This window comes from Zalophus californianus, chromosome 4 (genome assembly GCF_009762305.2).
Source record: "Zalophus californianus isolate mZalCal1 chromosome 4, mZalCal1.pri.v2, whole genome shotgun sequence".
In the NCBI taxonomy this organism is placed as follows: domain Eukaryota; kingdom Metazoa; phylum Chordata; class Mammalia; order Carnivora; family Otariidae; genus Zalophus; species Zalophus californianus.
Window position 1 is genome coordinate 131,787,129 of NC_045598.1, and position 27,299 is coordinate 131,814,427.

Below are 27,299 nucleotides of genomic sequence, written 5' to 3' on the forward strand. Positions count from 1 at the left end.
GAAAGCTAGCCATCTAAGAAGCCAAATCCCTCAGTCTTGATCAGATAAATAACATGTTTCTCTTTCTATCTAGTCTAGGTTTAAGAATGAAAAATATATTTCTCTATTCAACCAAAATGTAATTTTTTTGTAGTACTTGGTTAGATAAGACACAGCTCTTTGCCCTTGAGGAGATTACACACTAATAGGGGAGATAAAACCACATGGAAATATAAGCAAATAACCACAGTCCAAAGCAGGCCAAATCCCATGTGAGTAGTATAAGTAAAAATAGATTTCTAGGTTATTTTTAAAAGGTGTTAAGAAGTAGAGAGTAGTTGAAATATTTCCATTTCTTATTTTTTATACCATATTTACTCTATTGTCAGCTCTTTCTATTTTTATCTAAATGATTTGCTTTTGTATACAGAAGTTGGCCACATTGCCAATTATTTTTATTCAATATCGATGTGCTTGCAGGTAAGTATAGCATTACAAAGATGCACAACTACAGTGCTATTTTTAAGTGTGTATAAATAGTTTTAGACTCTTGCAATTTAGTTATCCAAAGTGGATTATTCACTTTCTGTATAATATTAACTTCTCCCCATTTTTCTTCTGCACCTTTGAATGGTCTTAGGCATTTCAAAGTTCTTTAACAAGTAGACAAGAGAAAGAAACCAAAGATAACAAATTAAATTAGCTTAACTGGTTGCCTCTAAGTAGCTTTGGTATTAAAAAATAATAATAATAAAGTCTTCTTCACTGGTATCCCCATAACACCTTATGTGACCTTATACTTGAAAATTTATTACACTGTACTGTAATCCTTTGCTCAAATGCCTCCCCTCTACTTTTCCCCCTACCTTCTCTTTCTTCCTCCTTCCTTCTCTCTCACCAGAATACAGCATCTAGGGCAACAGGAACCTTGTCCTATTAACTTTTGTATTCCTTATACCAGTACAGAGATAAACACTGGGTGGATGGGTGGATGGGTGGATGGGTGGATGGACGGATGGATGGATGGATGGATGGATGGATGGATGGCTGACTGGATGGGTGGATGGGAGGCAGCTCTAAATGAACTCTTCCACAAGACCTGGAGAACCACTCACGATTGTCTTTTAGCCATGAAATACCTGCCCACTATCAACCTTAGTTTCAGTGGGTTTCTGACTCCAGTTATATCAAATGATTTATTGATATGGACCAAGAACCAGTGTCTTTAAAAGTTTCTCAAAAACTTCTACAAGTTAAGCTTGGCCTCCAGAAATGAAGATAATGGAATATTTTCAAAGCTCGCTGCAGGCAGATGAAATGCCCTCTGAGGCTGGATTCACAGAGCTTTATTGAAGAATCTCTCCTCTCTCCAGGCTGACCACCTAAAAGGTTCCCAATTAACAGGATCCTGCAGTTCTCCACTTCACTTTAGCCATTCAGATGGAACAGAAAGAAAGACACTTGGAAGTGCAATTCCAGAAAATAAAAATAAAACTCGGGACCTAAGGGAAGGTGCTAAAATTACAGGCAAATTAGAAAATGGTGAATTTTCATGATGTGAGGCCTTCTTTACAAGGAAGAGGGCTTTCAGCAAAAGAAGAGTGGCCACACCAATGCAGCATGGGGGGTCTGCCCAGGGCAGCTGGCTGCTATCATCTGCTGTGGACACTTGCTTCTGATGACCGGGGGGCACATGAATGACAATGTCACTGACTGTCCACCAGGAAGTAGAACATTTCGACTGTGCTATGTGTCACACGGGCTTGATTCTCACAAGGGCACTTGCTTTAAGACCATTGGTCAGATGCCTAAGTCTTGTCATGGCCCCCCTTTAACCCTGAACCCTCCAAGACCCCTGAGGAGACTGATACCCCAGCTCAGTCAGGAACTCATGCAGCATATTGTGCCCCCCTCCACAAAGCCACCAGACCATCAGGAATTAATATGCTATTTGAGATGCAAATCAAGAGTGACAGTGAAGGAGTGTAGAATCCCACAGGCCATTACCCAAAGTAAGGGTGACTCCAGGCTAAATCCATGGGCTTAACCGGGAACAAGACTTTTCTAACATGGAAAGCCAGCCACTATTCAGTTTTGTCTCTTCTTCCTCTTGATGCTTTTGTTCAATTGTCAAGCAGCCCTAGAGCTGCATTTTCCTTTCCATATGAATACCTTAGGGTTCATTTCTGCATATAAGTAAAACTGGTCACTGTATTTAGGGTGGGGCGCCTGGGTGGCTCAGTCGGTTAAGCGTCTGCCTTCTGCTCAGGTCATAATCCCAGCATCCTGGGATCAAGCCCTGCGTCTGCAACCATCCAGGCTCCCTGCTCAGCGGGGAGTCCACTTCTCCCTCCCCCTGCTCTTGTGTTCTTGCTTGCTCTCTCTTTCTCTCTCTCTCTCCCTCTCAAATAAATAAATGAAATCTTAAAAAAAAAAAAAGTATTTGTTTCAGTTTCCTTACAACTAAAATAGTCGTTTAAAAAGAGTTTAAACGATCCTCAATAGAATTCAAGCTATATAGTGAAAGAAAGCAGCTTCAGTGATTTTATGTGAAAATCTTTTCCTTTCCTCTCTTAGAGTAAGAAGCTGGTTTGCAAATTAACAAGGTGGAGCCAAAATAGAGAATTGCATTGTAAAAGAGTGATTCACAATGTTTTGACTTTTTAAAATACATCCTTCCCGACAGCAAAGACTGCCTTGTCATTTGATTGCTTTCTAATTAATGTTAAGCTTTCCATTTTAAAATCACACTTCTGCCACCAGAGCTACCAATTGTGACCTCATATTACCTGACCTTGAAGGATGCACCAGGCAGTTATGACTGTGGGTGTCTATCATTACCAAGATGTATCTCCTCATATTCTAACCCTAGATGTGGTTCAATCAGTACTACCCTAAGAACCCTTCCATTAATAGCAGAAAAGCAAATCAATGTTTGTTTGCTTAGAAGTAAAAATAGGCACTTGCTGATAGTATGTGTTCCTTGCTACTTTTATTTACAAAGAATTAACCAACGATTAAGTATCCTCAACAAAGAAAACTAAGCTGCTGTCTTCATCAGGGATTTAAAATACTAATTTTTGCCAAAGAAAGTCGTACTTTGCGTGAAGGAGATAGATTGATACAGTCACCCCGGGGTACCCAGTACGCCCAGCAGAGCAGACCCTGCTTGAAATCCCTGACTAAAGGCTTCATGAAAACTGAAAAGAATTCGACCTGGAGGAATACAGGGACCCGTCTGGATTCTCTGAACACAAAAACATTTGCAAATAGGAAATGAAAGTGGTGTTTTCAAGGCTCCCAAGTCAGACTGTGCCAAATGTGGGGCCTGAAAGCATCAGTAACTCTGTCTACCTGCTACTCACTGTTTCTAGTAATTTAGATTCAGGGAGCTTGAGGTGGCCTCTCTACTGTCTCTGAACCCAACAGACAGAGTGTCAAGTTTAGCTTTGGTATCCACTGAATGTTATGTGATAAGGTTTACATCCCGAATGAATCAGTTCTTACATTTAACTTCCAATTCATTTTTTTTTTCCTTTCTACTCGAGATAAGGTAGAGAAACAATGTTTTCCTGGCCTCCTGAGACACTGGTAGTTGTACACCTGTTTACAGAAACTGCCATCCTCCACTTGAACAAACACTGTGTTCATCTCTCCTCTGGCATATCCTAGAAACTCCCAGCATAGCTTGGTTTTAAAGTCTTCCTCCAAGACAAGGTCTAACTTGACTTTTCCTGACTCCACCACTCCTGATTCATTCGGTAGATATTTACTGAAACCCCCCTCTTCTGTGCCATGCCCTGAGGGAGAACTTTGCAAGGTGAAGGAATACAACTTTTCTCCCCATTCTGTATCTACTTAACCTCTCTTTATCCTTCATAGGAACCATCGCTTCCTCAGAAAAGCATCCCTGACCCCCAGTCTAGGTCAGTCCTCTTTTTTGTATAGAACCTCAGTCTTTCCTTCATAGAACGTGTTTGTTTGTAAATAAACTCATTTATTGATTATTTTTACTAACACCTGTCTCACTGGGGAACAGGAACCATGTCTGATTTCTCTCACCAGTTTATTCTAGCATCTGGCACACGGCAGTGCTCCATTACTTGGTGAATTGATTGGTGGGTGATGAATGGATGAATTGATAAATGAGGCATAGTTTCCTCGCTCTAAGAGCTCATGGCATATTATAGGGAAATAAGTATAGCAGGGCATGGAAAAAATGGGTTTGGGGTAAAATTACCAAGAGCCTTGCTAAGGTGCTTCAACATTATCTTACAGGCAATGAGAAGCCAACAAAGATGTTGAAACAGTAATGATTAGGTTAGTATTTCAGGAAGTTCCCCAAGGTAGCAGGATGGAGAGCAGCCAGGGAAAGGGGGAGTCAGTAGGCGGGACAAGCAGGGAGGTGCCACGGTGGCTCAGGTCATGGATGATGAGGTTTATACAAAGGCAACAGGTGCAGAACAGCAGGATCAGAGGGGCTGAGTCACAGTATCTCAGACATCCCGACACTTTCTTAGAAGATTAGTATGCTTTGTAAGGGATACCCTCCAAAGGATGGTGCCCCTGCTATAGAGTAGGACCTGGCATGTAAAAACTTCCTGACCCAGGGGATCCACGCAGCAAAAAACTGTCTTTGAACCAGGGGCTGAGCCAGAGTTGGGCGTGACATGTGTGGCACTATCAGTGGATTGGCCATTTGGTATGTTTCTTCCTGGCCATTTCTCAGACGGTTTCAGGAAGGTTGGAACTCCAGGTTTAGCTAGACAGACAGTGGGTCAACCAATATTTATTAAGCCATTGGCCATATGCCAGGAAATGGGAATAGAAGGATAGAAAGATGGACATGATTATGGCCAATGCCCTTGCAAAGCTCAAAGACTAATAAGCAAAACAGCAAATGAGCATGAGCACATGCAGCTCAGTGTGCGAAGTGTTCCAATAGGAAAGGCGCCGAGTGATATGAGCACCCAGCCTGGTCCCAGGGGATACGCAGTCCCAAAGAACATATGATCAAAGCTACAAACCAAATGCAGAGAGGAGTTACTCAGTGGAGAAGTAGAAGAAGAACGTTCCAGGCAAAGGGAACAGCTTGCACATAGACTCATAGACAAGAGAGAACACGGCACAGAGAGGGAATTAGAGGAATTCTAGAGTGTGGGGTGTGGAAGGTCAGGGTGGGCAGCAAAAGGGGCAGGAGGTGAGGGAAACCCTGGAGAATGAGGGAGGGACAGAATCACACTGCCTTATAATCCACGTCAGGAATTGAGCTTTTCAGTGAGGGCAACGGGAGGGTGGGCTCTGCAATTCAGAAAGCTGATTGGTTACAGTGTGGATAATACACTTGGGAGGAGCAGGCCTGGGGAGGAAAGACAGTTGCAAGGTTAAGGCATTAATCTGGATAAGAAATGACGGTGGCCCACACTCAGGGGGTGACAAAAGGGGTGAAAGAGCTATGGGTAGATATGAGAGGTATGTAAGAGGCTGAATGTGAGGCTTTAGGGACTGATGGGGCAAGAAGGGAGAAAGAGAGGTGTTGAGGTTGCTGGCATCACTTCTAGAAGGTGGGGCCTTCCACTCTGCCATGGCACACAAGAGAGGAATAGCTTTAGGTGACAGGCAAGAGATGAATTTAGTTGGAGGTATGTTTGGGTAAAAAGTACCCATAGAACATCCCAGGAGAAATGGTTGTCAGGTGGATCAACACACCTGGAACTAAGGACGGAGATTTCATTCATCATTGTGACTCTGTTGGCAGCAGAGTCCATAGCAATACGGGTCAGGGGAGACCTAGGTTCAAGTTACTTATTAGCTGTGTGAGTTCGGACACTATGTTCTTAAACCTATTTCTTCATCAGAAGCTGGGGTAATGATATAACCTACTTCATAGAAAATTGAGAGAAGCAGATGAAATAATGCTCGTAAAGCACTTGGCCTCAATAAATCTTTAGTGGTGGTGGCAGTAGGAGCATCATCTACCCTGGAAATAGAGATTCGAGAACTACCAGTGTACAGACAATATTCATATTCGGAACCACTGGAAGAGATGTGGAGAAGAGGGGAGAGGAAGGGAGTAGAGGGGAGTGGGGGGGAGAGGAGAGAAAAGAACACCAACACTGGAGGGCTACATAAAGGACAAAGACAGCAGAGCTTGAGAAGTAGCCAAGGAGGTAAGAGGAAAATGAAGGGAGTGTCATACCATCATGGAAGCCAAGGGAAGACAGGGTTTCAAGAAGAGGAAGTGGTCAGTAGAGTAAAATCCTACCAATGGATCAAGAAGGATAAGGGCTGGGGGCGCCTGGGTGGCTCAGTCGTTAAGCATCTGCCTTCAGCTCAGGTCATGATCCCAGGGTCCTGGGGTCGAGCCCCGCATCGGGCTCCCTGCTCCGCGGGAAGCCTGCTTCTCCCTCTCCCGCTCCCCCTGCTTGTGTTCCCGCTCTCGCTGTGTCTCTCTCTGTCAAATAAATAAATAAAATCTTTAAAAAAAAAAAAAAAGAAAGGTAAGGGCTGTAAAGTGACAGTGAATTCTGGGACAAGTAGGCTCAGTGACCCTTGAGACAACAGTTTCAGTAGAAGAGCAGGAACCAAAAAGCAAGATGACGCCAGGTTGAGAGAAGTTGCTGGATATAGATCACTATTTAGTACGCGAACGCTTTTTATTAAAAAAAAAAAAAAAAACAGCTCAGGGCAGGGACATAAGAGAAAGTTAAAAATGTTTTCTGACTATAGAAATTTGATTTTGCCTCAGGCTCTTGTTCAGCGTGTAACAAAAAGATCCTCAGGGACCAGAGGAGGATGCCCTATTCTAGCTTTTTATTGTGCATTGTCAGGTGCTGGCGAAGGAGAGGGAAAATAATCATTCTAAAGTCGTTTCCTATAGAGGCGACTTCTTGAATACACCATCCAAGCATAATGTGTTTATTCTGTTCTCAAGGCTTCTTTGAAAAGGAATTAAACTCTACATAGAATCAGTAGCCGTTTTCTGCTTTGCGTGCGTATTCACTTGGAGAATTCATTTTCCCATTTAGAGCATTATAAGGTCCCTATTGAGCAGAAACTCTGACAACAGCCTCCATCCTGAGGCTCCATTTCAGGGTCTTCTCAGTGACTCTTGTGGATTCAAAACCAGCTTGCCTTCCCAGTGACACTAACCAAAAGAATACACAGATTGGGGATTTGCACTCAGGATTTACTTGTCCTTGTGTGGACATTGCCCGTGGTCTGTGTTATGGCCTTTACCCTCAAACCAAAGCAGCTTAATTCCCTCCAAACACACACACGCACACACACACACACACACACACACACACACACACACACACACACGGCTCATACCACACAAAGCCTTTCACCTGGAAATAGCATTTAACAGACAAGGGGAATGAGGAACCACGCGATTCGTTTTTAGACACGTGTACTGGGCATCACTGGTCACTCTAGAGCAGAGCCCTTCTCACTAGCCAGCAGTGCCCACTTAGCCAGGGAAGTCACAGCGGGCTTCAGTTTTGAGCGTCAGCTCAGTGGGATAAATTACGGCAGGTGATCCTTACTGGACCATCTCAGGTGTGAAAACTGCCACACTAGTCCCTTCTTTAGCAGAGCCGTCTCTGGAGCTAGGATGGCTGGGTTCAAATCTTGGCTCAGCCACTTAACAGCTATGGGCCCCTTACTGAGTCTCTCTATGCCTCAGTTTCCCAGTTGCTCTAATCAGGACAACAATCGTATCAGCTGACAGTGTGGTGGTGAGGGCAACATGAATTAACGTGTATCAGATATTTAGCACTGTGCACGGCCTTTAACCATGGTGTCTTTCCTCTTCCCCTCTGTAAACTAAGGATGGGAATAGTACCTACTTAAAGTGTGTTTGAGACACTGGCATGAGTCGATGCGTGTAGGCCTTTAGTTGTTACTATTAACCATCTCCCTCCATGTAGTTGACATCCTCATCAAAGCTTGCTTGGAAAATCAGGATAGCTTCATCAAAACTTTTGTGCGTCTTCATGGTGGGTCATTTTCCCATTGATTTAGTCCCTATTTATATCACTGGCTTCTCCATTTTTCAAGTTGTGTTTGTAACAAAAGCACGAAACTCAGCTCCACGTGGAAAGGAGCTTCCTGACTGTGATGGATGAAAGCCTTCCTAGTGGCTCTTTTCTTATGAAAAGACACAGAGTGGTGGAAATAAGTAACTTCAGGGAACACCTCCACAATATTTAGTTTCATGATCCTAAACATCCATGGTTTGTGAGAGACGAATCACAAAGAAGGTGCACATGTGCCCTACAGGAACCTCGGGAATTCAGTTCAGTGATGCCAAAGTGGGGACCAGCCTTTATTTTTCACATATGTTATATATAATCTAACAGATATATAGTCAATACATAAAAGATATTTATGTAACTAATCACATGACACGCAGTGTTCTATCCACTTTAGCTGTATTTATTCTTTATTCTTGATCATGTAGTATTAGTACTACCATTATTTCCATATTGGAAAACAGAAGCACAAAAGGAGTAAGGAACTGGAAGAGGATCAATCCAGTAACAAGAAGCAGAGCCAGGATTTGGACCCAGGTAGTCTGGAGTCAGAGGCTACAGACTTAACCATTATGCTGCTCAGCCCGCCTCTGAATGATTAACATGTGAGGCAACTCCAGGGGATGCTCAACCCAGGGCTTGGTTTTAGGGGCAAGGGGATAGATGATTAGGAGAAAGAGTCTGACCTTTTGAGCAGCCTCACGTACCTGGAAACTTAGTTTTTGCTCTTTTGCTCAGAAATGCACCACTGATTGAAGTGAGATGAAGCCCAGCAACAAAGCTACTTGAAGTACCAAAGAGTGAAAAGGGGGGGTTATCTTGAAAATGATCTCCAGCATTATCGGCAACCAGTGCTAAAAAGCAAGGCCAAATTCAGAATTACAGTGAATATAAATAAAAAGAGAAGACGTTTTATATCTTCTCTTTAAAGTATACCATTTCTAAAGAAAAGATACCTTTTATGTAACATCTGTATTTCCAAGGGAAACCTAGGGGACTTTGCTGGCGAGCACGATGGAACAGAGACACCTACTGGTGAGAACGAGCCTCACTTCATAGATTTCTATCCTTTATTTTAAGAATGACAGCAATTCTCATTATTATTTGAAATGTACTGAATATGGACAGAATCTTCCCTTCGGGACATTACATTCTAAAAGGAAAAAAATCAGATGTATCCACCTATTTATGTAACAACTCAAGCACAGCATTTCTACTGTCCCTTATAGGAATACCAAGCTACAGTTTAGGATCCTGACTCAATCAGCTATGTTTGGGGGAGGCAAACACCACGCTGGGTATAAGGTGCCTGGGGCCTTTCATTACTCTCATTTCGACTCAACAAACCCTGTTTGAACCTTTGCATTCCAGGGATAGGTAAGAGAGCAGCCTATCCCACAAGGCACTCCCATCTCAGAAGCTGGGAGCCAAGATGCTCATCATGCCTGACATCCCAGGGTGGCCCCAGACAGGAGCTCCTCATCCAATCTGGAGCTCCCAGAAATCAGACCCTGTCTGATAAGATCAGACATTCTTGTCTCTTCTGGGGCACTCAGATGTTATTTTGATTCCCCAGAATTTTTGATTCCCTCAAAAATTTCATGAGTAGGTAGTCATTTGAATTCTCTCCTATACCATGTCAGTTGGTTGGAGTTGGGGTTGCACTCTGAAAAGTATACTTTTCTAAGTTTTGTCTAGGAGAAGGAGTTCAGAAAGAATAAATGGATGGAGGAAGATGAGGTTTAGGAGAGGAGAAAACTTTGTAGGAAGATGGGACTATCGCTCCTCTTTTGCTTTGGTTCCATTCGTTAAAACACTTTGGATTCTGTTTAAACCTTCTACACTTCCTAGCAGTAACCATGGATAATTGAAAAGTCTTGATGGCTTTAGGAGAAATAGTTCTCAGTTGGGTTGTTGGGATGCAATAGTTTGCTTTGCTTTGTTTTTGTTTCAATGTGGAATTTGGAGTTAAAGTAAAAGAACTTGCCTACCTGAAAGTGCAATTGAATGAACAAAAGCGATTAAGGCACCCAGTGATCCAAACAGGATAGTTTCATCTAGGGGGAGATGAGAGAATTGAAAACAAGTTAATGAGAAATGTGCGTATTGGTATTGAGAATATAGCCAGTTATTGCGATATACTACTAAGTATTAAAAATAAATTCATGAACACTATTGACTAAGATAAATTGCCAATTAAGTTTTATTTATTAAGCACCTAGGTATGAGCATTGTGTTTAAAGCTCTGAAGAAAATAGATCTCAATCAAGTTGTAATCCAGGGGGAGAGATGAAACCAATGACTAATCTCTAAGACCATAGGAAAAATTCAGCGGCAGAGTGAACAAGGTAAGGGCAAGGAAAGCATCCTCTGCTCTTTGAATTCCCTCTTCCCTCACATCCATTTCGTCCCCAGGTGGAAAATGGGCAATAGAGGAAACAATTGGAAGGTTAATGTAGTTGTTTAGGAATGAAAAGTTAAGGGGCCGAAAGGGGGAAAGAAGAGATGGATTGGAAAATAGGTCTTAGAGGATGAATGAATAGAACTTAGGGACTTGGATGTGGAGCTTGAGGAAGAAGAGTTGTACATAAACGTAGATACAGACATACAATATTAGAACTGGGTGGGGGGGGGGCGGCCTTTAACTCCCAGGTTAGGAAAATGAAATAAAGGCTGTACTGATAGAAGAATCCAGAGGGATTTGTTGTAGGAAGGTGGGGCGGAAGGTGACATCATCATGAGCTTCCTTTTTTCAACTGTGTGTAAGACTAGAGGGACCAGTGGATATGGAGGTGGAAATATCACCTAGGAAGTTGGAAATGTAGAACTGGTCTCAGGAAACTATTTCTAAATCAGGAGATCTATGGAGAGAATCCATGAAATCTTGTGAATCCCCGCCCCCCAAAAAAAACCTTTTTGCAAAGAAATTCTATTAATTTGTTTAGATTGGGGGTTAATATGAAATCACTTTCACTCCCATGTGCTTTGGTAGAAGGTTAGTTCAACAGAAAAGATTGTTCATTGTAAAGGAAGTTTCTAGACATGAAGAGCAATAAATCATTAAACTAAGAAGGAAAATTTTCCTTGTGAGACTTTTTCGATGATTACTGAAGTTGAGAGATCATTTAACTGTTTAGAGAGTAAATAAAATGAAGTAAACCCATCTATGGCTAAGAGAAACCAAGAATCAAAACGTTGAACTTAGCACCAAATATACTTTCAGGGGAAGAGAGTAAATACTATAATCAGTTGGCTAAAATCAGTCATTAATATGTGAGATATCACCCTTATTATAATGTTTAGATAAAAAAGAAAGCCAAAAAACAGACAATGCAAATAAGAGGGAATTTATTTATACTATCCTTAAGTAATAATATGGTCCTTTTATTAAAAACAAAGAATACAATTCCAAAGTTAAAAGCCTGAGACCTAATCAATAGGTCAACTCTATTTGGAATGTCCTTAATTGGCAAGCATATGCCACCTGAATAAAACCAGAGTATTTAGGTTCAGTTCAAGCAGAATTTTTATTCTGCCAATGGGGTTGAGATTTGGAGAGGAAAAAAAATATTACATACCATTTATTTAAGTGGTAAATTTTTTAAAAGAATGATGATTCCCAGTACCAAAACACATTTCTCCAGTAATGTCAGCCTTATAATTAGGCATAATAGGTGAATGTTTCATGATATAGCTTAAAAGGTTCTACAAATAAAAATATCTCCATTGCCTGAAATTCTACAGATGAGGATATATTCCTTTGGGTCAAGATACAATCCACCTCTCATAGTGGCATCAATTTGGTAGAACCCGAGCTGGATGTAAAGGCTGCTGGACAGGCATTTGTGTAGAGAATGGAGACAGCGGAAGGAAGGGCCAGCAGCAGCATGTGCTGTGATGGAGAGCCCTGAGCAGCACCCCCAGAGGCTGAGGACTTGGGGAAGGCAGGAGTGTGAAAGGCGCAGAGGGGAGAAGGGGAAGCAGGCTAAAGGGAGCCCAGGCTAAATAAAACTTGCCCCACAACATCTCCCAGACTAACCTGGAATGCCAATATGCAATGGGGGCAATTATGTTCTCATTTTCAACCTACCTAGTCATGGTTTTGCAGAGAGCAAATTAGTTCTTTTCAGCCCGTTTCTATTGTGAATGTTGGTGTTCTTTGTTTTTCTGCCAAATATGTGGTACCTGACAATCTCCCAACTATATCATTAGGATGAGAACTTTAAAGCAAAAAGATCAAGCAGCATAAAAGTTGTGTCTTTGGCAGCAGTGCTAAGCCATCATTTGCCTGCGCTTTGTTCTCTTGTCTGCTTAGATTTTCAGAAGCAAAAACCTACTATTTATGCAATGAGAGGGTGGGCCTGTGGGAATGACACTGTGAGGTTTTTTTATTATTATTATTATTATTATGTTAACTCTCTTATTTATATAGAAAGCTTAGATTTGTTTTACTCAGCTTAATATCTTAGGAAATAAGACTTAGAAACTCCAAGGGCCACAGATGGTATTTGTTGGATTGCATTTGCATAAATAAAAATTTGATGAGATAACACACATATTCAATGGGCTTTCTTTGGGTTGAGTACTCAGGCCTGGACAAAATCCTAGAAAATGCTTTTTAAGGAATTCTAAACCAATTTGTAAATGATGTGACAAAATGAATGGTGTATATTTTATTATGTTTATCTAAATGATCCCGAACCATAAAATAGTACTCTGATACTATGAGAAAACCAATGATTCTTTCTCTCCTGGAGCCCAAACCTCTCAGCCTCCTAGAGGCCATTTAATGTGGTACAGCTGGTCGGTGACAGCCAGGCCTCAATGGATTGCAGTTTTAGGTGTTGTCTTAATATAATGTGTTTAGTCATGCCGTCTGCCTGTTTGGGGAGGTCAAATTTTAGCTTTTTGGCATATATAAAACTGGCCTGGCACTTAGAAGACCTAGAAGTCTAAAAGACAAAGCTGTGCTCAGTAATCAACTCTGCAAACAACAGCTGTGGCCACAAATAAAATAGCCATTTATTTGTGAGTAAATAGTGGGGGAAAGACAGAGGTCTTTTCCAGCATATTCTCAAACACAAGAGGCAATATTTGTCAGTATTGTCATCTCCAAAGGTGCAAGACAGCTGTTCATGTATATACAGGCATGTGTTTATATGTGTACATATGTTATAGAGATGAAAGTGCTTCTGTGAAGAATGTCCACCTCTTCATGTATTTATGTGTCTTCAGCACCACATGGAAGGACAGCACCACCTGATTAGCCGCCAAGATGGGGTTCCCATGGCCCTGTCCACTAACTTTTCTTTCCACAGTGGCCCTCTAAGCATATCCATAGAACCCCAAATCTCCAGAAAACCCATTTTGAAAACCAAAGAAGAAAGTGATTCTCAATATGGAGATCAAGAACAATTATTTTAGAAGACATAGCATTTAAACTGAGCCTGATTCAAAATAGTTGTATACCACACAGAACATAAGCTTCTGAGCAGACATTGCGTCTTGCCATGAGAAGGAAAGGGATGTGTGGTAGCCTTCAGACCTGACCCTCCACCTCTCTTTGCAGCTGGTGACGATTTTACGAGCTGTAAGAAAGGAGCCATGGCCAGAGGGCTTGACAGGGTGACTATGTATAAGTCAACAACTGACGAACTTCTACCTAAAAAGTAAGAAATTCAGACATGAGGATGTTTAGGCTATATATGAAACAGATCTGAACACTTGTCATCATATAATCAGTATATTTTTTTATGTAGACTAAATATCTGGGTGGTTGAATTTTGCAGTCCTAACCAGGAATCAGTATAGACATAAGTCTTCATCTGTGAAAACTATTTGTTAAATATGTACAATAACATTAGCCACTGTTAAATGAGCACCTACTAGATGCTACATATATTTAAGATCTTGATCTTACCAGCTCTTTTACCTGAAGTGTAGATGCCTCATCGTTATGAGTGACAGGACTGGGATTTGAATCCAAAACATGACCAAAAGCTAAGATTATAGTTTAAAATGATGGAATCAAATATTTTAATGTTACTATTTAAGTCATATATAACTCTTATAGGATAAACATTTACCTAATCAAAAATCGGGTCTTTTATCTTTTTTCGAGACAAATCATATAACTGAAAAACACTCATGGTATTTAGAAACCAATATCAATCAATGGTCTATATCAATAATGTCAACTTCTATTCACTTTTGAATTATTTAATTCCGAGGTTAATTTTAAAAAGTCCTAAAATGGCAGTAATGGTCAGGCATGAGTTAATATAGGACGCTTCCTTACAACAAAGATATATAACCTTATGAATTTTATAACAAAGTTTTGCAAAATAGATTTGCTAGTTATTAATGAAAATTTATCACTCCAGCTTTATCATAGAAAATATCATGAAGGAAACTCCTTGGATCCACTTAAAACCCAAATAACAAAAGAAGCACAAAAATGGAACTCTAAATGTCAGAACTAAGAAAGGGCCAATATGAATATGCCACAGAAGCTATATATATAGGTAGATAAGTTGTCCAAGTCCTGAGTCAGAGTAGTATTGAAAGACTAAGAGTTTGTCCTTTTTGGGGGGTAGCCTTCCTTCTCTCCCATTGATAGAAATTATCTAAAACTCAGCTTGGGAAACTTTAGGAGCACATTATCTCTATATAGATCATCAAAATAAAATAATAAGTATAACAACTATTATTGTTACCATTATTTAGGGGTAGGAATTATGATTCAACAAACACTCAACCAAACATTACTCACCCTCCCTGGTATTCTCTGATGCCTGGGTGGCACAGCTGGTGGAGCGGCGGACTCTTGGTTTCGGCTCAGGTCATGATCTCAGGGTCATGGGATTGAGCCCCGCGTCTCGCTTAGTGCAGAGTCTGCTTGTAACTCTCTCTCCCTCTCCCTCTGTCCTTCCTGCTAGTGCTTTCTCTCTCTCTCTCTCAAATAAATAAATCTTTTTTAAAAATGCTGGTTATGACCCTCAGAACTGATTTATGATCCACAAAGGGATTGCTACTCACAGTTTGAAAAATGCTCTTCAAAAGACATGGGCCCATCGCTGGCTCAGTCAGTACAGCATGTGGCTCTTGATCTCAGGGTCATGAGTTCGAGCCCCACATTACCCACATTAGGGATAGAGTTTACTTTAAATAAATAAATACACACATACCTACATAAGTAATTTTTAAAAGGTGCTGTACACAGGTAGCTGTTTTGGAAGGACCTGCTTACAGAGAGACAGGGATACACAGTACACTTAGTGGTGCTTTTTATGTAAAAATTGGTTTAGCGAGACAACAGCATGAGAATTCCCCAACACTTTTAACTTATAAACCAACGCTACGGAAAGTGTTTTGAAATTGGGTTTTTAAATTTCCTAAGAACAGAGAAATATCTTGTTGCCTACTTTACCACTGTTATGTCGTATTTCCTTACTTATCTTTCTCCTTCATCCTGCTGGTATAAGTGACTTCCACAGCCTCTGGACCCACATGTTCTAACTTGTTCTGGGCTGCTATTTAGAATGCAGGTGTTAATTACCTACTTAACAAATCCTAGCTATTTACTTCCAACAGTAAATACAACTTAGTTTCTCCCAATTAAACTGTTTTTCCTGCTGACGAAGGTTCCAAACCTCTTTGATTGTCCTCCCCTTTGCAAATAACATTAAATCCACTTTTGAAGGAAAAGGTTGGAATGGCTTTGCGTGTTCTCAGCTCTAACACTAAAGATGGGACCCTCTCATGGAAGAATATGACCTGACTGTATTGGTTTCCGAGAGCTTCTGCGGCAAAATATCACAAACTGGGTGGCTCAAAACAACAGAAACGTGTTCTCTCACAGCTCTGGAGGCTAGAAGTCTGCGGTCAGGGTGTCCACAGGGCCCCGCTGCCGCCACAGGCTCTACAGGGGAATCCTTCCCTGCCTTGACCAAGCTTCCGGTGGTTGCTCTTGATTCCTGGGATTCCTTCCTTGGCGTATGGCCGGACCACTCCAATTCCTGCCTCCACTGCCACATAGCCATCTTCCCTTAGTGCGTCTCTTTCTCTATCTCTCCTGGCCGCTTTAGAAGGACAGCAGTCATTGGATTTAGGGCCCACTCTAATTGAATATGACTCCATCTTAAATAATTACATCTGCAAATAAGGTCACACATTCTGAGGTTCTGGATGTACATGAATTTAGGAGGGCACGATTCAATCCAGTATGCTGACTTTCCAAAAGGACCAGGCATTTCTCTCTGCCAAACTTACTGAAATCAATGGGCAGCATCCACAGAGATGAGCTCAGTGGCAACTGCAGAGGGAAGAGTGTGCTAATTTCAAACAGGAAGTTGTAAGAATAAAATTCTTCTACCTCTAGCAATAAAGACCAGCTAATAATTCTGCCCCAAACCCTGGAGTCCCTAGCAAAAAAAATGTATTTGGTTAGTATAAACATACTGGCCTTTCCATGGAATTGTGTAACCTCCAGAATACTCTCACGTGCACTGTATAATGTCATGATCACTGCAACCCAGTAATGTAGATGAAACTGTCATGCGTAGCCCCAGGCTACGCATGGAGAGCCGGTGGGCTCCGGTCTACACTCGGGTCACATGGTTAATTTAGTAATGCAGACCCAGGGAGAAGGTCAGGTCCTCTGACTCCTAACCCTGCATTCTTTCTGCGGTCAAGCTCAAGTGTCTTATGTGAAAGTGTTTAAAGCAGCGGCTGTCAACTGCAGGCTATGCAGGAGGTCAGGGAGGAATTGGAGACCACGTTAACATCAACTACGCCCACCCACCTCAGAACTTCTGAACAGTGTTGAACTGCCCCGCAGGGCCTAACAACCCACTCCCATTTCCAGAACAGAGATCCACTTTAAAAATCTGTAGAAGAGCCTCCAAAGCTGATTTTTTAAATGGCATGCTTTTGTGCCCTCGGTCAGAGCTCCTCAAATTTAAATGTGCCTATGAATCCCTTGGGAATCTTGCAAAAACAGATTCTGATTCAGCAGGCCCAGGATGGCACCTGAGATTCTGCATTTCCAGTAAGCTCCCAGGTGATCCTGCTGGTTCAAGGATCACATTTTGACAAGGCCTTGTGTAGCCCTCCTGATAGGAGCCAGGAGGGACTCTGTACAGAGAACAGAATGTTGTCTTTGTGACGGTAGGAAATGACCACATCAGACAGCTATAAAAAGCAGGACCCTCTGCCGAATAAACAGCTTCTCAGTTCCCAATAAGTACAGATGTTGCTTGAGCCCATTCACTGCATTCCACGATCGCTGCTTTCGAAACAAACAAAACAGGATTCACATAAAGGCCCTTGGTTGTGAGGCTCAGCTTCGTGCCATGAAGAACACCTGTCACTGTGCAAGGGAAGCATCAGGGAGCTGCTGCAGCTCGCTGGCCCTGGGACCACTCAGCAGTCTCCCCCCAGGAGCAGATGTACAGCAAACCACGCAAGTTTTCTGCAGGCCTGGCTGGATGGGCTCCCCTCTAACGGTTCCTTTGGCAGAGCTCCTCCATTTCAGCGTGGCCCTCACATGTCTTCGGTTTTCTGGCATTCTGTAATGTGGTCTTAATGATGCTGACCCCAAAAGTACTTTTCAGAAGAGGCTTACTGCAGAGGTGCATTAAAAGGAAAAATAATGATTACATTATGGCTTTTGGTTTTTGTTGTTGTTGTTGTTTTCCTGAAACTGCTGGAACACAGTCTTTAGGTATGGGGATAATGGTAGAAATAAATCCTTGAATTTCTCTGTTCCTGGTGATTGATGAGCTGATGAGGCCAATGAGGTGTCCAAGGAACAAAGCCACGTTTCAATGGCACTTTAAATCTGGAAATTTAGAAGACTTCCTTGCAGAAATGGGAAGTTGGAGTAGGTGAGAAATAGTTCAACAAATGAGTGTACTTTCAGGGAACAGCTAGTCTAAATGGGTGCCCCCGCTAGTCTTTGCCCAATGTGATTTCAGAATGTACACTTGAGGTAAAATTTTATAAGAGAAAATAGCTCTGGCAAATAATAGTGTGTGTCTCATGTTTTCATGTACCAATAAACTGTTGTTTGACTCTGAGAGAAATTTTTCTCTTTCTAGTCCAAACCCTGAAATGCTTATTGGAATTTTTTTTGATATGAAGAAACACTATTTTCAAAGAAAGGGATGATTTAAGGCAAGGATCCCTCTGAGTTTTCCACCCACATGAGATACTCACAGAGATGCATCGGGGCGGCTGTCTTCCTGGTAAACTTAGTCATAAACACGGCGGGGGGAGGTTCCTAGACTTGCCATCTTCATGGCAAGTGAGGCTGAGATTCCGCTTTATAAATAACTTGGTGCCGTACTTCTTTCTTGAACCCCTTTCCTGGTGCCACTGCAATAGAAACTTCTCCTCTTGCCTTCAGTTGCTCTCCTACCCCAATCAGCCCCACACACTGTAGTTAGTGATCTCTCTAAAATGCAAATCTGAGCATGCTGTTCCCTTGCTTAAATTTTTGTTGGTTGGTTGGTTGGTTGGTTGGTTTTGTTTCTGCTCCTTATTGCAGTGTCCTCAAGCTTTAGCAAGGATCAGAATCACCTGGAGCACTTGCCAAAACACAGATTTCTGGGACTTTCCCCAGAGTTTCTGATTCAGTAAGTATGGAGTGGGGCCTGAGAATTTGCAGTTCTAACAAGTTACCACAAAATGCTGATGCTGCTGGTCTGGGACCACCCTTGGAGGAAAACTGGTCTTTGGGGGAGGCTCACCAAACTCTTCATCAATGCATCGAGTGCCCTTCAGAATTTGTCCATTGCCTAACTTCCCAGAAGCACCCACCCCCACTCATCTCTATGCCTCCACCTGCATCCAGTCCCAGTAGAGTACTAAGTTCCCTGAAATCAGCATTGTGGGAAGGTTGTGCAAGTAGCACACTGCACAAATGATGGAGGCACCATTCACATGACAAGTACACAGCCTACACCCTTACACATAGCAGCCCTGCAATCACGATGGACTCCTCCATGCCATGCCTTCTTATAGATGTCCCCAGCCATCCAAAATTACTTGGAACTTTCTGAGCAAACCATATGTTTTGGGCTTCAAAGCCTTTGCCCACTTAGTTCTCTTGGCCTGTTAGTACCCTTTATCCCCTTTTCTGCATGGCAACTTCTACTCATCCTTTAAGGCTTCCCTCTCAAAGAGAAGATTTATGATTAAGAATTGTCCTTAGAGGGGCGACCGGGTGGCACAGTCGGTTAAGTGTCCAACTCTTGGTTTTGGCTCAGGTCATGATCTCCCAGTCGTGAGACCGAGCCCCAAGCCTGGCTCCATACTGAGCATGGAGTCTGCTTCAGATTCTTTTTCCCCTCTCCTTCGCCCTCCTCCATATTCCTCCCTGCACTCACTTGTGTGCTCTCTCTCTAAAATAAATAAAATCTTTAAAAAAAAAAGTCCTTAAAGCAAAAAAAACATTTTTCCAACAAGAAAAGGAAGAATGTTATAGAATCTGGGTATAACTGTAAATACTCTAGTGTTCAAAACACTCTAAGTGTTCAATCTGTTTTTTCTGCCTTGGGTTTTCATGAATTATTTTTTCAAAGGACTAGAGAGTTGATAAGAAGGAAGAAATGGAGGAAGGCTTATTTCCATCTATTTTGTTATCGTCTGCACATCTCTAAGATGTGTATTTATATGGATATGGTATTTTAACAAATTACATTTGTAAATAAACATTGTAAATGGAATATGTAGCATTCTTAAGTTTACACTTCTATGACTTTTTTACTTCTTTTCTGTGATGCTTGAGTTTTTTTCTTAAGATTTTTTTTACTTTAAATTTTCTATTGTTATGTTAATCACCATACATTACATCATTAGTTTTTGATGTAGTGTTCCATGATTCATTATTTGTGCATAACACCCAGTGCTCCAGGCAGAACGTGCCCTCTTTAATACCCATCACCAGGCTAACCCATCCCCCCACCCCCCTCCCCTCTAGAACCCTCAGTTTCTTTTTCAGAGTCCATCGTCTCTCATGGTTCGTCTCCCCCTCCGATTTATACCCCTTCATTCTTCCCCTCCTGCTATATCTTCTTCTTCTTTTCTTTTTTTTTTCTTAACATGTATTGCATTATTTGTTTCAGATCTGTGATTCAACAGTCTTGCACAATTCACAGCGCTCGCCATAGCACATGCCCTCCCCAATGTCTATCACCCAGCCACCCCATCCCTCCCACCCCCCACCACTTCAGCAACCCTCAGTTTGTTTCCTGAGATTAAGAATTCCTCATATCAGTGAGGTCATATGATACATGTCTTTCTCTGATTGACTTATTTCACTCGGCATAACACCCTCCAGTTCCATCCATGTCGTTGCAAATGGCAAGATCTCATTCCTTTTGATGGCTGCATAATATTCCATTGTGTATTTATACCATATCTTCTTTATCTGTTCATCTGTCGATGGACATCTTGGCTCTTTCCACAGTTTGGCTATTGTGGACATTGCTGCTTGAGTTTTGATTACATGAAATGGTAATGTGTGTGTGCATGTATTTATATGTATGTATGTAGATATGCATGTTCATGTGTGTGCATATGTGTGTAATTTTTTAAATTGAGGTATAATTGACATTTAACATTCTATTAGTTTCAGGTGTAAGACATAATGATTCAATATTTGTATACACTGTAAAATGATCACCACAGTAAGTCTAGTTAACATCTGTCATCACACATAGTTACAAAAAAATAGTTTTCTTGTGATGAGAACTTTTAAGATCTCCTCCCTGAGCAACTATGCCATATAGCAAATATGCCCCACGGGTTCATTAGCTATGGTCACCCTGCTGTACATTACATTCCCATGCCTTGTTTTCTAACTGGAAGTTTGTATCTTCTAACCACCTTCACCCATTTCTTCTCCTCTCGCAACCACACGTCTGTTCTCTGTATCTATGAGGGCTTTTTAGTTTTGCTTGTGTTTTAGATTCCACATACAAGTGAGGTCAAATGATATTTGTCTTTCTTGTATGTGGTTTTTAATGGATAACCCACATGATTAATTCTTCTCAGTGGCTTAACATTTTATTGCACAAACCTGAATCTACCCTGATCTATACATGAAACTATCACTTCATTGACTGGTTGAATTAAGAGCTAATAGACTCAGCAAAAAAAAAAAAAAAAAAAAGTGACACAAAAAATACAGCACTTTTCTTTACGAAAATGTATCCTTCTGTGAAGGTGAAGTCCAAAGCTAATATATAGTCTCAAGCAGGCTTCTTAAAGAATGAGGTTAAAAAAGAAAACAGCAGTCTACTCAGGATAATGAAAAAAGAAAGGATTAATAAAAAGGAGAGCTTAAACCTAGGAAAAGGTTATGTGGCTGAACTTGTGAAGCTGGTCTGTTATCATAAAATGGTCTATTTGTAATATGAATTTCTTTTGTTAAAAAAAATTCTATTGCTGGTTAAACTTTTAGGTTGACTTTGAGCCACAGGGAAGTGATGGAACATGGCTAAGAACCCGTCTGATTCTTCTGGGTGCTATTAGGCATTATAAGAAATTCTATGAAAAATGACCAAAAAGAGGTTACCCAATCATTGGAGTATGTGTAAGATGAAAGGTATCTCCATCTCACTGTTGCTCCTTTCTTTGAAGAGTTATGGTGAAGAATATTAAAGTTTCCTTCACTAGCCTCCTACCTAATAAGTTGCTTCCTAAGACCTAACCTTTTAAAATACAGAAATGTATCATGAGTAGTGAAACAAAGCTTATTCCAGGAGATACCAAGAGACTATCAAATCAGTATCTTTAATCATAAGATAACCAAAAACTCTTCTCTCAAAGAAGTGGTTTTGTATGTGAGAATAAAAAACTGAAAGAAGAATTTGATAGTATGTGGAACTAGATGGTTTCTCACACCCTACCCCAAATGAAAGGCATTATGCAGGTGGACAGCTGACCTCAGCTTGGGCATGGATGACTAAGTGTTTCCAAACACCTCATTCAACAGCATACAAATGGGCGTGGGGAAGGATTGAATTCCTGGGTCCCTGTTATCCACGGGGCCAAAATAATTGACAAACAACTGAACAACTGAACCTTTCAGTGATGCTCCTTCTTTGCAATGTGTCGTGTGGCGTTAGCACGTAACAGCTTCATGCTTGTGTCTGCCAATCAGCTGCAGGTACTTAAGAACAGACTCCCTTTTGTCCTGGGCAGGCTAAGGGAACATTCTGGAGAAGACAGCTAGAGGCACCAGCGTAGAGGAGAGTACCATATATTCTAGGAATATGAAAGCTAGAACTGCAAACTTCGATCAAAGAGCAAAGGATTTCCTTTCTGGTTTGCTATGGTTAATATCAGCCTGAGAAATAACTAGAAAGAGAAGATCGGTAGGTGAAAATCATGATATTCTAATGAACTTCTAGCCTCTTCCCTCGACAAATGGTTTAAACTTCGGCTTATATGCTCATGCTTTGTCCTTTTTGTGGAGGTAGAAAATTATTCATGCTCCTAATAATGTTTGTCACAGGGCTTTTCCTTCCTGTCAATTTAACCAACTGAGCCACCCAGGGGCCCTCCTTCCTGTCAATTTAAATAAGCTGATTCTGTCCTGAAAATTCTTATCATCACGTTTGCCATGTCGTTTTCTATTGCTGATCAGGTTTTTCGTTTGTTTAATGTGTTATATCCCACTAGGAAGAGAAAGCAGGAATGCTATGTAGTTAAGAGCTAGTAACTCACTTTCACCTTTCAGCATATATTTGTGAAGGAAGGAAGGAGGGTTAGGGAAGAGGGAAGAGAGAGAATGTACCTGCACACCTTCAGTGCAAGGCACAGAAGTTTCCATGTGTTTTTGTGGAGAGTTGAATGTCAGTGACTTTAAAACAGATATGAAATTGTATCTCAAAGGGGGATAAACAGTCTAAGTATTTTCTATTCCCCTTGATGCCGGCCAAACGCTTTGTCCAGACACATCTCCCTCATTTCTATCCCAGTTTACATTTTACAGGATGCTTCATGCGCATGATCTAGTTTGATCCTTAACAACCTTGTGAGGCAGGCAAAGCAAATGTGGGGCACCTCATTTTGCAGATAAGGGAACCAAAGCTCAGAGAGGGAACTGGCTTGTCTAAGTAGCCCGCAGAGGTTTCCAGCATGTGTTTTCGTTCCCTGTGCTATGTTCTTTCCACCACAAAGCACCCATTAATACCATTATATCCCTTCAGAGGATACAACATGAACAAGTTGTTATAACTGAGGCAAGTCTCCAACTGCCTTACTTCCTCTCACAAACAGGTATCAATGCAACCAGTTTTTGGTACCTATTAATGCAAGGAGTCCCAATCTTAACTCCATGTGATCCTGTGAATTTCTGCATTTATGTGAAGAATTAAAATCGTTATCCAGGTGATTTGAAAGGAAAGTTTTATCCAGAAAGAATGTCTATTCTCAGTAACTAAATGCTTGGAATATAACAGTGCAATAGCTTTCAAAGTCTTCTCATTTGACTTTTCATTTCTTCAGCAACAAAAGTTTATCGGCCATTCAGCCAAATGACAAGATCAGTTGTGACTTGTCCTTGGTTTAGTTTGCAGACGTGATGGAAATTAGCAAAATAATGGTGCTTTAGAAAGAGAATGATCACATGTGAGAGGTGAGAGGGGCTATGGAGACGATCTAATCCAAATCTCCAGGGGACTTGGCCAATCTCACACAGATCATTTGTTTGCAATTTCTGCATGTCCACTTCATTTGCAATGTGCAGACCTAAATCTCCTTGCTAGGGCTGAGGCATGTAGCCAGCTCATCCCTCATCCCTGGATGAGGCCAGTTGGTAGAGGTGACAGGCATTAAGAATCTAACTTGTGTGTAGTTAGGATAAAAGAGGCAAAGCCTAAATGCCATACTAAGTACAGGGTTTGCCGTACTAAAAAAATATCCATGTTTAGAAGTAGATCCTGTAGTTTAAAGCAAAATGTCACATTTATTATATTTATTTTGTTTTTTTAAGATTTTATTTATTTACTTGACAAAGAGAGACACAGTGAGAGAGAGGGAACACAAGCAGGGGGAGTGGGAGAGGGAGAAGCAGGCCTCCCGTTGAGCCAGGAGCCCAATGCGGGGCTCGATCCCAGGACCCTGGGTTCATGACCTGAGCCGAAGGCAGACGCTTAACGACTGAGCCACCCAGGCGCCCTGATATATTTATTTTGTTTTAAAACTCTACAATAAAACAATAAACTCCCATTTGGCTTATTGTCTTACACATCATCTTTGGTATATATTGAATAATTTATCTACAGCACTGTCTTTCTGGGAGAACTCCAAGCTTCAAAAGATACTTAAAATAAGCCATTTCTATAAACTGAGAGCAAATGGCTTTTGACAGATTAAATTTGAACATGAGACAGAAAATAATGCACTTCAGTACCCATGGCTTCTTTAACACGAATAGGGGGTTGCTAAGAGCTGGGGTGTTTGGTTTTTTTTTTTCTGTAATCATTCTTTTCCTTCAAGAATGTACTCCAGGGGCATCTGGGTGGCACAGTCATTAAGCGTCCGACTTTTAGTCTTGGCTCGGGTCATGATCTCAGGGTCATCACATTGAGCCCCGCATCAGGCTCTGTGCTTTGTTTGGAATTTGCCTGGGCCTCTTTCTCCTCTCTCCTCTCCCTTTGCCCCACTCCCTCTCTCTCCAATTCAGTAAATGAATCTTTGGGGGGGGGGGGGAATGGGGAAAAAATGTACTCCAAATCATGTTGTGCCTGTGCTGAATTTCCAGGTATAAAAGGTAACCATATGTGTTAAGTTGGGGTCAACTAGACTATGGACCGCATTAGTACTATACAGTGTTTCATTATTTCCCAAAATTAGCTACTGAAGTCAAATGACTTACAGTCTAGCTGTGATTTAGGGAGTCAAGGAAAACTGAAGGTCTACCCTGGACCATCCACTTTTGTTCTTTGTCCAAAAGGGTTGGAAGATAATAGGATGATTTCATTTGTATTTCTACTTCTCTCCTTGCTCTTTGAAGTGATAAGCATCAGGAGGATGCATCCAAAATGGGCAGGTGAACAGATAAGATATGGAAAATCTAGAGTATGGATTGTCAGAACAAGAATGATGGCAGAAAGCCCAGCACTTAAAATGCCCACTTAATATTATACACCTGTTATATGACAGTATGACCCTCTAGAAAGTACAGAGGGACCTGGTTACTCATGGTAAGAGCATAAGAACGGATGCGACCTGACCAGTGCTTCCTAAGAAATGTTGGGGCAGAATTTTGTCAGCGTCACCATGCCATTGGCCTCTGTGGGTGGAGATTCAAGGTGAACATTCCCAAATTGCCCTTAGTAAACCCTCTGAATCCATTATCCATGGATTTATCTAAACCTTCTGAGAGGATTTCTAACTTTAGCCTCCACAATCTTTTAGAATAGGATGAAGAGAACCTTTTTTCTACTGTGATTTCATTGATCCACACTTTTCAAGGAAATCCTGAAGTATACTCAGGTAAAAAGTACTTACCTTAGTTTTGTTCAAGAAAAATATATAAAATACTAATCGTAAAATACTGTTCTATAAGTTAAGGAACCATAAATCTTTATTCAATATCTGTAACACACTCTGAAATACGTCATACTGTGATTTTACTTAATAGAGATTTGAGGGGAGAGATGGAAGCTGGAAGAACAAGAACAAAAAAACAATGAAAGTTATAAAGGAGGCATATGAGGAGAAAGGGTCAGGAGAGTAACCCAGAAGAAGAGAAATTCACAAGAGTAAAGAGGAAAATGGAGGGAGAAAGAACAGGAGAAGACTGTCGTTTACAAGTCCTGATGTCAGTTAGAGGCAAACTAATTTTTTCATGATCTCAGGTTTACTGAGCTGTGGGGTCTCAAGCTGCTTAATCATTGTCCTTTGAAACGTTTACTGGATGCTAAATCTTTAAATTAAATAGTCACTGTCAGGGGGCGCCTGGGTGGCTCAGATGGTTGAACATCTGCCTTCGGCTCGGGTCATGATCCCGGGATCCTGGGATTGAGTCCCGCATCGGGTTCCCTGCTCAGCAGAGAGCCTGCTTCTCCCTCTCCCTCTGCCTCTGCCTCTGCCTCTCTCTCTCTTTCTCTGTCTCTCATGAATAAAGAAACAAAATCTTTAAAAAAAAAATAGTCACTGTCAGGATAATTTTCTCAGAGCTACATATAATAACTGAGACCAATGACAGCTCCCAAGATCATGGACAAAGGTCATTTGAAACCAAGGCAGACCTAATCTAAGTAAGAGAGGCTTCCTACTTCACCAAGAAGTATGTGTCCCACATGCACAGTCTTTACTAAGCAAAAAAGTGCTTCCTCCCATTGCTCTCAAACCTTAATCTTCATGCTCGGCCTTAAAAATCTCAGCCTTATAAAGAAATTCCTACTTGGGATGTCTGTATGGTGCATGGCTTCACAGATGTCCCACATACCTGTTCTTGGCCTTTGTCTTTCCAGACTGAAGTCCTGGTCATTTCAGCCTCTACTAATACGAGTGCCTTTCATTTATTTAGCAATATTTGTGTGTCATGTAATCGTCACAACAACCATGAAACAGCTATGACCATTGTCTTCTACAGATTTGTAAACTGAGACAATGAGAGGTTGAAAACCTGCCCAAGGTTACATAGGAAGCGATAAAGCCAGGTTCAGAGCTCAGACTGACTAAAATCCTGTCATCCCATCTTCTTACTTCTCACTGAGCTCTTCCTCTTTCCTGCCACTTCTGACATCATGCGTTTTCCTCCACCTAAAATGTTTGCTCTGCACCAAAATCATCGTATATGGTCAACAAGCTCTTTATGAAACCTTCCTTGACGGAACGCAGTTAGCTCTAATCTTCCTTTCCCACATGGTGTTGTCCAGAGGTCCCCATAGCCCAGGCTGAGGGCTAGCCTAATTTTGTTCTGCCGCCAGTGCTTCCCGTATAAATGGTATTTGTTGTACGAGAAGCACGGTTGTACCGAGTGCTATATTATCTCTCGTGTGTAGGTCTGCATATGTAGTTTTAGTTGCAGAATAAAACTCCTAGAAACCATGAATTCTGCCTAGCATATGTGGCATGTCAGGTGATTCACTTCAAGAAACACAAACCAGGTGGTTAAGAGAAAAAAATAACAAAACTAAGAGAAGGGAGATTGCTCCCCAAGGCGATTCCAAAAGGTGGTTACTCACACGAGAACAAAGGCAGGGGTGAGGGATGGATTTTTTTTTTTCCAAATTGTTTAGGCCCCCGGAATTTAAA

The 27,299-nt window shown here is 41.4% G+C and overlaps 1 protein-coding gene across 1 annotated transcript in view; it reads left to right on the forward strand.

Moving 5' to 3' along the window:
- The window catches only part of KCNB2 (potassium voltage-gated channel subfamily B member 2), a 380,735-nt gene that overhangs the window by 350,832 nt on the left and 2,604 nt on the right, over positions 1–27,299 (forward strand). The window lies entirely within an intron of this gene.